Genomic DNA, 11082 nt, shown 5'->3' on the forward strand with positions numbered 1-11082 from the left:
CCTTTGTTGCAATCCCCGACCCTGGGTCCTCGCCGGTCCTCTTATACCAATTAAGGATGGACCCCGACCACGACGACAGTCTGGGACTAGTTAACCAAACTCCTTCGCCGGTAGATGCAACCCATCATAGACCACATTACCTTGGGGAATTAGAATGGGATCCCCACCCCACCACTTGCCCAACCTGGGTCAAGTGTCTATGGTAAGCGCATCCGTTGATGTACGAGAAGTGGAAATACAATTGACTATTCCGTCCCACTCCAGATCTTATGGTTAACACGAGTTTTACGGCACAAGAATCACTGGACGACATTTGTTGTTTAATCCTAGACGGTCGCAATGGAACCTCCACCATATCAACACAATCCATGGTTCCATTGCCCACCACTTAGTCATATTCATAGTTATGAAAATAGTGGTTTTGCTTTTTATGCAATAGTGATAAACATAGTACCTTGCAAGTAATTTTGTAAAAATACTCAAATGACATGAGCAAGCGATGAACTTGCCTTTCTTGACTGCAAGATTATGCAGTCAAGGTCTTCGATACGCAATAACTCCAAATTCAGAAATAGCATCATCGTCCGGTAAGGACGATGTTTAAAAGATTGGCAAGGATGCAATAATGCATAAATATGAGATGCAATCGCTCTAAGCGTGACCTAACCCCGATGATTTAGGATTAGTGAGTTGTAATGATTAGTTTTGGTTGTGTTGTACTTTTAGAGTGATCCACAAACAAGGTTCTTATCCAGAGTTGTGTTGTTTTAGAATCATAAGCAAGTGGTAAAATGCATAGTAACAATCATACACACCCAGGAATAGTAGTTGTATAATAAGTAAAGAGCAGTTGTCAATTTTATGTCCTGTAGTGCATGGTTGATGATTACTTATTATATAATTCAAAAGAATAACTTTTGAAGAACATGTTATTTAATAAAGAACAAGTATGATTATTAGATTTGTGGGGTTCTATGGTTTTCTATGGTTCTAATTGGTTTCTGGAGTAAGTAGTAGATGGATCCTAACAAGGTTTGAAACACATCTTAGGCAATTCATTAGACATGGGTGCTATCAAGGTTGTATACCTTGCTGGTGATAGCTGACTGGGGTTTATAGGTCCTATTAAGCAGGTTTGATGGCTATTCTTTATTTACTTCAAAAGAATAACTTTTGAAGAACATACTTCTTAAGTAATAAGAAGTGTTTCAATTAGGGTTGAGGTTGTCTAGAATTTATTATTGGTTTCACTAAGTGAAGAATGGTTGGTTTCTAAATAAGATGGTTCATAAGTATCCATATCTAATAGGGTTTAGTGGAACATGGTTATGTAATGCAAAATAGTAGGTATGGTTGCTATTAGGGTTCATCACAATAGTGTGATGCTTAGTATGGATAACTAATGTTGATGTCTTGGAGGATAGTAACTAGGGTTTACACTTGGTTGACCCTATTTGATCACCTAGGTCTGATGGGGTGGATACATGGAATGCTAAATTAGTAATGGTAGGGTTTCTACATTTTATATGGACATGACAAGCATTTCATTGTTACTATGGATCTATGAGTCAAAAGAAAGTAATATGATCACATGTTCTAACCTAGGGTTTAGCTTTAGAAACAATTTAGGGTTCATATTGATTAATGAGGCTAGGTTCCTAATTGAATTAGGGTTTTAGGTTTCACATGAAATGATAAGGTTGTAATATCATTCAATAAGGAACTAGGGTTTCCTAATTATCATATAGTTCTATGATTAATAACTTAATGATAAAGTTGAAGTTATTAATAACTTTGAATTAAAAATAATATTGGATTGGGACTTTTTATTATTTTTAATGAATTAATAATTAAGATGATTAATAATTAGGGTTTAAATCTCTCTATTAAGGATTTAACCAAAATAATAAATAAAGAAAATTAGTTTTAATGTTTTCCTTTATTCATTTTCTGGTTTTTATTTATTTTAGAAACTTTTCTCGATTATTGAATTTTTAATTGCATTTGGAATAAAAGAAAATACTTAATTATTAAGTTTAATTTTTTATTAAAAATAAAACTTTCATATTACATTTTTATTGGATAGAGTTTACTTTTCTAAGAATTTTGATATCTTATTTAATTTGTTTGAGTTATATTGAATTTCCTATATTCATTTAAAATTTCAGATGATTTTCTAGAATTTGAATTAAACTAAAAATACTAAATCTACCCGGACTAGTCTACTCACAGAGGCTGACTGGTGGGGCTAAGTCCACGTTGGCTGCCACGTGGTGCCAACGTGGCAACCATGTGCACCACCTGTGGCCAGTCAAGTACGGCGCCGGCGTTGGAGGGCTCCCGCGAGTGTGTGCGTGTGCTCCATCGAACGAGGACAACGAGGTGAGTTTGTTGGTGGCCGCGCCGCTCGGAAAAGGTCACCAGAGCATGGCCGACGGTGAGGATCAGCGGCAGCGGACGGTGGTCGACGGTGACAGGGGTGCTACGGCATGATCTAGGGCTCAATAAGATGCTCACGAGATGCGCAAGATCACCTGGAGGCTTCCTGTAGGGTCGCCGGTGTCGATTGGAGACGGAGACGTCGCGGCGGTCGCCATTTCCCCCGCAGTACTGCGAAAGGGAACGGCTAAATTACTCCTCCACCGAGCTCCCCTTGACATGTGGCTACATCAGATGAACGAGGACATCGAGGCGCTCCTCCTGAGATCAACGGCGGGCTCCGGGGTGGTCGGAATCGACGGGTTGATAGGGTTGCTGGCGGCTAGGGTTTCGGTCATGGTGACGAAAAGAAGAAGAGAGAAGCTCTGGGGTTCCTCCTCGTATTTATACGATGTTCGGCGGTCATCGTTGAGAGAGAGTGATCAGCAACGGCGGCCGGGAAGTGGCTCTCCTCATCGCGCTGGCGTCCTCCCGCGCGTCGTCGATGGCGAAGACGAAGACGACGACCTCGTCTTCAGTCTTATCTACTCGAAGAGGTATGGGCTGGTTTTGGGCCGTTGTGGGCTGGGGCTGTTGGGCTACTGGTGGACTACTGCGGCCAGGTGAGTCCAGGCAAGGTTTTTCTCCTCTTTTCCTTTTTCTGTTTTTATTTTCTATTTTCAATTTCTATTTTAAATCCTGGTTTTAATTCAAATTTGAATTCTTTTCTGTTTTGCAGTTGTTTATCAATTTGGCTTTCATGAGGACTAGTACAAGGATCATTGTATTACTGTATTGTTTTTGAATAAACATAAATATATGTGAGCCTTGTTGCAACTTTTAATTAGACAAGAATTTAGGTATTCATTTTAATTTTCTTTCTCATTTGTAATATAACTCCTTGTTGAATAACTAGAGTTGATTATTCTTATCCCAAATGTTTTAGAAGTTATATGAGGACCTGGCTTCATATTTGAGGCATTGGTCACTTGCACCTAATTTTATGTGAGTTCCAATGGATTAGGTTTTTATAGTTTCTATCATAACCCCCCTTATTAAAGTTAATATTATCATTATAATTGAAAGTATCTACGTAGGTATTGGTTCCATCATGATTGATCTTGGTTACAAAGATAAATGGTTGATCATTACATATATGGTTTTAATTATGGGTTTTAGCACTAGATGTTTCTTATGTTCAATTGTTGCGGTGACCCCGCATACCACTGCATGTTGTAGTATATAAGTCGTTGATATGATCCTTGTGAAGGGACTTCTTCACAAATTGCCATATCCCTCAGAGTGGTACAACAGAAACATTGCAGGTCATAACACTCCATATATTATTACAAACATTGCCTTAACAAGTTGGTATTCTCACAGGTCCTATGAGAACACCCTAAGATACTACTTAAGTACGATTACAACTCATAACCATATATAAAAGAGAGATCAACAACTTATTTAGGTAAATTCTACATTGCTCGGCTCTATGATGCTAGGGTATATCACTACTCCTCCACCTCCGTGTCGTCAGGTCCGTAGACTATCCCATAGTCTACTCCTTCCACTCCACCAGTAAGATCGGGTTCCTCGTAGACCAGCTCGTAACTCCCTTCTGGTGCTCCATCGTTGATGGCCTCCATTTCCGGATCACAGTCTAGCAAGGGTGTCGAAAGAAAGTGAGTACAGAGGTACTCAACAAGTTCTAAAAGAGTAAAAGGTGTTTGATGCACTAGCTACGACCATTGATCAGGAAATCGCAGGTCAATGCATGTTTTACAATCATTTCTTCAAAAGGTTGCTTTTATTATGAAAACTATGCCCGTCAGTCTTCACAGGTTGACTAGAACTTCATGGAGTTCCTTTCCTGCCGCGTTCGCAGTTCCCTTCCCGGAACAGGGAGTGACAGCCACAATTTGATACACTCTGCAGAGGTGCGTTACCTTTCCCATAAGAGATCCCACCCTTTTTGCCATCCGCAGGGACTTGCCCCCGTTCACACTTCCTTTGGTGTGAGGCTAGGTATAAAGATCCAATCCCACACCGCCTTCTCCGCGACTGCAAACCCACCCTTTTGTCCGACCCTACACCCCCAGTAGACTTCTTCCGATAATACGGCTTTACTCACGGTGTACTCCGGATAATCCATCATAGACCGTAGAGCTAACATCACTAATGGATGGGGATTTAAAAGGCTATCCCAACCTACGGCAGTGCCTCCAACACCCCGCAGCTCTACCAGTCCGTTGGCGTGCAGAAGGGAAAAGATACGGCTGGCTTTTCCAGAGCCATTATAGATCTCATGGTTAACGCGATTTGTACGGCGCTAGAATCACTGGACGGCATTGGTGGTTAATCCTAGGTTAATATAACACATGCAATGGAACCTCCACCATATCAACACATACCATGGTTCCATCGCCAGCCACATAGTCATATTCATAGTTGGAAAGTAACATTTTATTTGCGATGCAGGAATGATAAGTATACAGCTTTGCATTAAAGTGATAGAAAATACTCAAGTTGGTATGAGCAAGGGTGAACTTACCTGTGGACTGCGAGATAGTGCAGTTCAATGCAGTTGATGGAACCTGGACCTCGGGTTCTGTAAGAAGCATCATTGTCCGGTAAAGACAATGTTATAAAATCCAAATAATGCAATCATGGATGTATTATTTTATGTTGGATCCCTCTACCCCATTGAGTTATAGCAATTTAGGGTTGAGTTTAAGATTTGTGCCTTTGGCAGTAACTTGCAATTGTTTTAATGTGTAAACCACTTTAATTCTCATAAAGTAAAATAATTCAAAATAAAACTACTTTTACTTGATGATTCATTATTCATTCCAAAAATGAGTTGAAATAATAGAGTTGTCTCTATATTTTTGGAATAAATAGGGAATAGAGTATTTTTCTTTGAAAATACCTTTCTCAATAGAAATGACTTGGAATAATATAATTTCATTTTGAAATGTTTTAAAATAAGTATTTCAACGTATTTGAGATTTTTCCTTGATTTTTTAATTACAAGGAAATAACAATTTGAAATTCCAAGTTATTGTTTGAAATTCATTAAATTCATAATTTTGAATTTGTTTCTTAAATTCTATTTTATATTTTATTCTGGTTAAGAATAATTTTTCATTCACTAATCCAATTTTTAATGGATTTTTAGAGTTGTATTTTATTTACTAAAAATTGGTGAAATTCTGGTCTTTTTCTAAATTGTAAGTCCCATAGTGGTTCGGTGGCGCCGAAGCGGCTCACCTCGCTCACTCACGCGTCCCTCTCTCTCACTCGTCCTAACCCTAACCTCTCGCGACGCCCGTGGCTATGGCGTCGCCGCCATGGCCGCCGCCGTGCTCCGGCCATCTCCTTGCTCCCCTGCCGTAGCCACCTATCAGATCTGGACCGCCGCGGGACGATCTATCGATTGTCCGCGTGGTTTCTCCGATTACCTCTTCTCCTGGCGAATCGCCTCCTCTCTGGATCCACTGGAGAATCGCCTTGGGCGATTTGGTGGCCTCCGGCGAATCTCGTCCTCGCTGTCGACGTGCGCGCCCCTTGAGACCGACCTGGCGTAGGTGCTGCTCGCAGTACCTGTGCCGTCGTCTCCGTGCCGTGCTGCTGTGGTGGTGTTCGTGCTCGTCGGCGTAACGCCGGCGTCTACCCTGGTCTTGCAGCTGCTATGGCCGCGCGAGCACTGCCTCGCCATGCCATAGCCTCTGCCACCAGGCGCATGTAAGTGTGATGCTTCTCCTCCTTCTCCTCTCCATGCCTGTGCTCCTCCCAAGCTACTATGCTTCTTCTTCCTCTTGTTCTACTGCTCTCTGATGATCCTGTGATCATACAGAGCCCTCCAATTGCTGCCTAAGCTACCTGTGCTTCCATTTTCTGCAAATTATGGCCAATCTACCAATTTCTGGTACTGGCCAGTGTTGCTTTGCTTGCTATACATGCCATTTGTTGCTTGTCTACTGCTCCTAGCATGCTCTGATCTTGCTATTCTACCCTGTACTTGCTTACAAGCTTGCTATGCTATGCTGTTCATGCTTATGGGCTTGCTATGCTTACTGGCAATCCACACTTGCTTGTCTAGGTGTGCCGTTGTGCATCAGTGACACTTGTGAGTACCAGTGGTGCCTGTGAGGTGCTTATGTGCTTCCTGTGTAAGCCATTGATCCATTGGATCAACCATTTCTTGTTGGCTAGCTTATCTGTGTGGCTTGACTTGATTCAATTGATCCATTTGATCAATTAAATGTCAGTGATTGGTGATTGATTAATTCTGTGGCTAAGTGAATCCTTTTCCTTGGTGATGCTGATGCTCAAGCATCACTTATGCTTACTGTATACATGTGATGTTGCTTATCCTAGCTCACTGGACTTGATCCAGTGGCTATGATGCAGTGACTTGTGCTGTGTTGCCTTTCAGTGTGCTACTGTCAATAAATAGCATGAATCTATTACATATTCATGCTTGAATAAATTGATTCATGATGAACTGCTTATGCAGTGATGATTTAAATGACTTGCTTGTATAAGAATTTGCTGTTTATGATTGTTTATCAAGCAAATGAATCTGAATCCAACTCTGGATAATGATGTTCTGTAATTGGCTTTACTTTAAATGGTGTTAAGTGTGATGTGACCTCAGTAGCCTTGCTATTGATTGGTTGCTCACATGTTTGGCTGGATCTTGTGGGCTACTCAACTTTGCTTGCATTTTTGGGGATCATACTGGATATGAATGCCAATATGCTTGCCTGTGATGAAATCTAGGGTTTTACTGATGGTTATGTGCCTAGGATTTTCTGTGTAGTCTTTACTAGCTGCTAATTATTGCAATACATCTACTGGTGCTATCTGTGCATAAGATCTTGCTTATGTGCACAAGATCTGTATCTGGATGATTTCTGTTTTAGTGGCTTTTAGACTAGCAGTGATCCTTGGTGAAAACCAAGTGATGATTTACCCTATTGAGCATCTGCTCAATCCCATGATTGTGTCATGCATGATTTATGGATTGGATCCATTGAATCTCCTCCAGGAACTTGGTATACCTTGTTCCAGCTCCTAGAATGAAATGTTTTGTTGTTGCAGACTTGTGGTTTGTGTACAGCCCTTCACCTCCAGTCCTGGTTGATCTTCTAGGTCACCATGATTTCTGGTGGCTGAGGTTTTGTGTGTGTTTGTGCTGTTCTTGAGCAAGAACTGGATGAACTTTGTGTTGCTCTAGCTTCACCCTTACCTGGTGAATCTTATATGGTCGACTGTGCACTGGTTCTAGGGTTTGTAATCCTTTTATATGATCCCTACTTCTATTCTGGCCATGACACAAAGGCTTGGCTTGCTTTGTGACTCAGCTCTTGCATGGCCTTGCTGTGCTTGCCCAGCACCATCTCTCATATGCTGAAACTTGAGCCCTCTGTGGCTGCTCAGTTTTGGTCTGCCTGACCCTATCTTGTGCTGTCCAGGTTTTGGACAAGCACAAGTGTGCAGTGACAGTGTTCACTGTCCAAACTGAATTTCTGTGATGTTTTCACTCTGTCCAAACTGAATTTCTAACACTGACATTCTGGCTAGCACTTGTAATTTTGTTTTGCAGGATTTGAAGTTGAATATGACCAGAAGATATTCTTCATGCATTTAGTTTAGGTTTTAGTTTAGGAAAATCTTGTAATTTTCCTTTTTCAATTCTGTTTATTATTCATCAATTCTTGTATCAAGAATATTGTAAAGACAATGTATTTTGTGTTGATGATCAATAAAGCTCAAGTTTTTGGTTTATGAGCTTTTGATTTATGTGATGTTTATATTCAGAATTAAATATTGTATTTGATATTCAATTTGAAATTCAAAGTCATTTGAATTCATATGTTGTATTTGAATTGTGAATTCAATATTCATAATGCTTATTGCTTATTGTTTAATGTGTTATAACTTGTCAAATGAATTCACTCCCCAAATCAACAAGATACAAAAGAGATCATGTCAAAATTTCTCTAACTCAGATTGCCTAACCCTAAGTGCAAAATGAGAGAGACCTCGATCCCTCTTAGGTTTAGTTGCAATGAGGCGCGAAAATTTCCCCCGTTTTGCGATGAAATGCACATCCCATTTCTAAATCTACCCTTCGTTGTTCCTATGTTCTGGGTTATTACAATTGTCGAAGCATAAGGTTTAACTAATGAGCAATTCTAGGTTGTAGAGATGATATGACATCATATTTCATTGGCTCGGTTTACTCTCCCCAATGCATGATAAAATGGTTACTTGCTTAATATTTCATGTGCTCCTTTAGTTACTAAGGATCTAAGAATTGGTTTTATCTTCTACCAATAGACTTCTATTATTATCCTTAATTTATCATTGAAGTAACTAAAGTGGTTATGGTTCTTTTTATAGTTAACTTTGGTTATAAGAATTAATGGTTCCTCACCATATAAAGTATAGAGTTGGACTCTAGAGTTTCTTATGTTACTTAATTGAAGAACAAGTGGAATATAGATAGGATTCTACTTATGATCATCACCAAGTGATTCACAAGTTAAGGTTGGGATATAAGCCTAGGGTTGCTTACTAGTGATCTCCCTATAATTTCATGTGGTGAATGATATCTACTTATTATATAGGATTGAACTTATGGCTTATTCTTCTATTTTTCCATAGCATGGTCATGAATTAGATATGACCCATTTATTCTTAATGTCTTCTACTTCAAGTTCTTAGGGTTTATGATCATTACCCCATGGTGATGATCATGCATGGTATGGACTTCCTAAAGTATCACTAGATTTATTTGGATATGGTTATACCAATTACCCCTCTCACTCTACAAGGACTTGGACTATAATCTAGGTTTCTACTCAAGGAGTGATGATATGATTATCTAAGCATGTGGTCTGCCTAAGAATTCTACCTTGCTATCTTTTGTAGCTTGTTCTTCAGGAATTCTGATAAACCTGCATCTTGTGGCATGCCTCCACCTCCTAGCTGCTTCATCTTGATCCTAACTATTTTATGGAGTGGCTCTATGTGTTGGTTTTCTTGCATCATGGTGCAAGATGATGGAATGGATGAAGTGTGAGACTCCCTTTTATAGGCTTGAGCAAGCTCTAGTATCATGACACATAGGTGGGTGACTCTTGTTTTGATTTGATGAGTAAGGTGCTTGGTTGTCATGCTCTCATCCATAGCAATCCTTTAAGCATGAGGTGGCATAGCTTAGGATGCAAGTTATGTAGATATTTTCATCCTATGTGGCATTGGTATTATCCTCTCATGTGATTTATTTTTAAATAGCCAAGTGGCTTTTGTTACTAAATATCTTGTGAATGATTTTATGTTTGTGGATGAGTCACAATATCATATGTGATAGCATTATATTGTAATTGGGATCAGAATGTCAAAGACAAGGATTATACCCCAATTTTGAATGGTGATTGTTGATTTCACCAAGGCATGGTCATATGAGTTTCAAAATACTCATACTTTATTTTATTCAAATAGCTTGAACTATAATTCGTAATGTAAATGAATTTAGTTTTGTGATATTCCACATATTTGATAAGTTATGCTTGAAATAAGAATGTGTGGCTTTTATGCACTTAGGTCCTTGTGTTTTACCATATTTAGTAATTAGTTTTAAAGTGAATTTAATTGTTAATAATTTAGAGTTTGTTTCTTAACTCTTTGATGGTATAGACCTCTCCCATCTCTAGGGTTTAATAATAAGCTTGTGTTGGTGTTAGTTCCATTTGATCTAACCCCTTAGATCAAATCAATTCTACCCAAGACATGGTTTTAGCAAAGGTCACTTTGAGGTTTATAGCACTTGACTTGATGAGCTACTTCAGTTCCACCAAGGTCAAGTGAAACTTCAGTTACTGTGACTATTTTACTTTAAAGCGCGAAAATTCCCCAGATTTTCTATGCATGAATGCAATGCACACAACTGTTTCCTCTATTTTTTGTAACCCCATATCCTGGGATATTACAAGGGTGCCGCTCCCCGTCACGCTGGGGAGGCTAATGCACGGAAAATGGTTGTCGTGCGAGGCCTGGTCCGGCGTGCAACTGCCTGGCGGCTGGCGGCTCAGCTGCCGCCGGGTGCCCATCCCTCCAGTCCCTGCGCGCGAGCCTGATCGGACCGCGGAGATCCAGCGAAGGAGGCGGTACCTGCCGCCGGACCTCCTCGCCGATCCGGCGTACGCCATCGACTCTGACAGCTGGTGTACGTATCTGTCGACCGAGACGGATAAGATAAGAAGGGCGGGCTTCATGGGCGACAGGGATTTTCCCTTCGCGGCTGCACCGTCGAGTCGTCCACGAAGACAGGAGGCGCCGACGCGTCGTCAGCAGGTGCCGATGCGCGCGTAGTACAACGACGACGACGACCACGATGACGACGCCTACGACGACGACGACGACTACATCGAGGCGCTCGCGTACCATAATGAGGAGGTGAAGGACGACAGCGAAGACTAAATCGCGGCCGTCTTCCACGAATGGCAGCAGGCCATGGCGGAGGGCCGCAATTTCGAGTTCCTGGAGAACATGACGGACGACGAGATGGCAAAGCTCGGCGTCCTCGTCTCCGAGAACGACGCGCCTGTGCAGCCGCCGCTGCCCCGCTACGCCACAGGCGTCATGCCGCCG

The sequence above is a fragment of the Lolium perenne genome, chromosome 3, assembly GCF_019359855.2.
Source record: "Lolium perenne isolate Kyuss_39 chromosome 3, Kyuss_2.0, whole genome shotgun sequence".
Classification (NCBI taxonomy): Eukaryota; Viridiplantae; Streptophyta; class Magnoliopsida; order Poales; family Poaceae; genus Lolium; species Lolium perenne.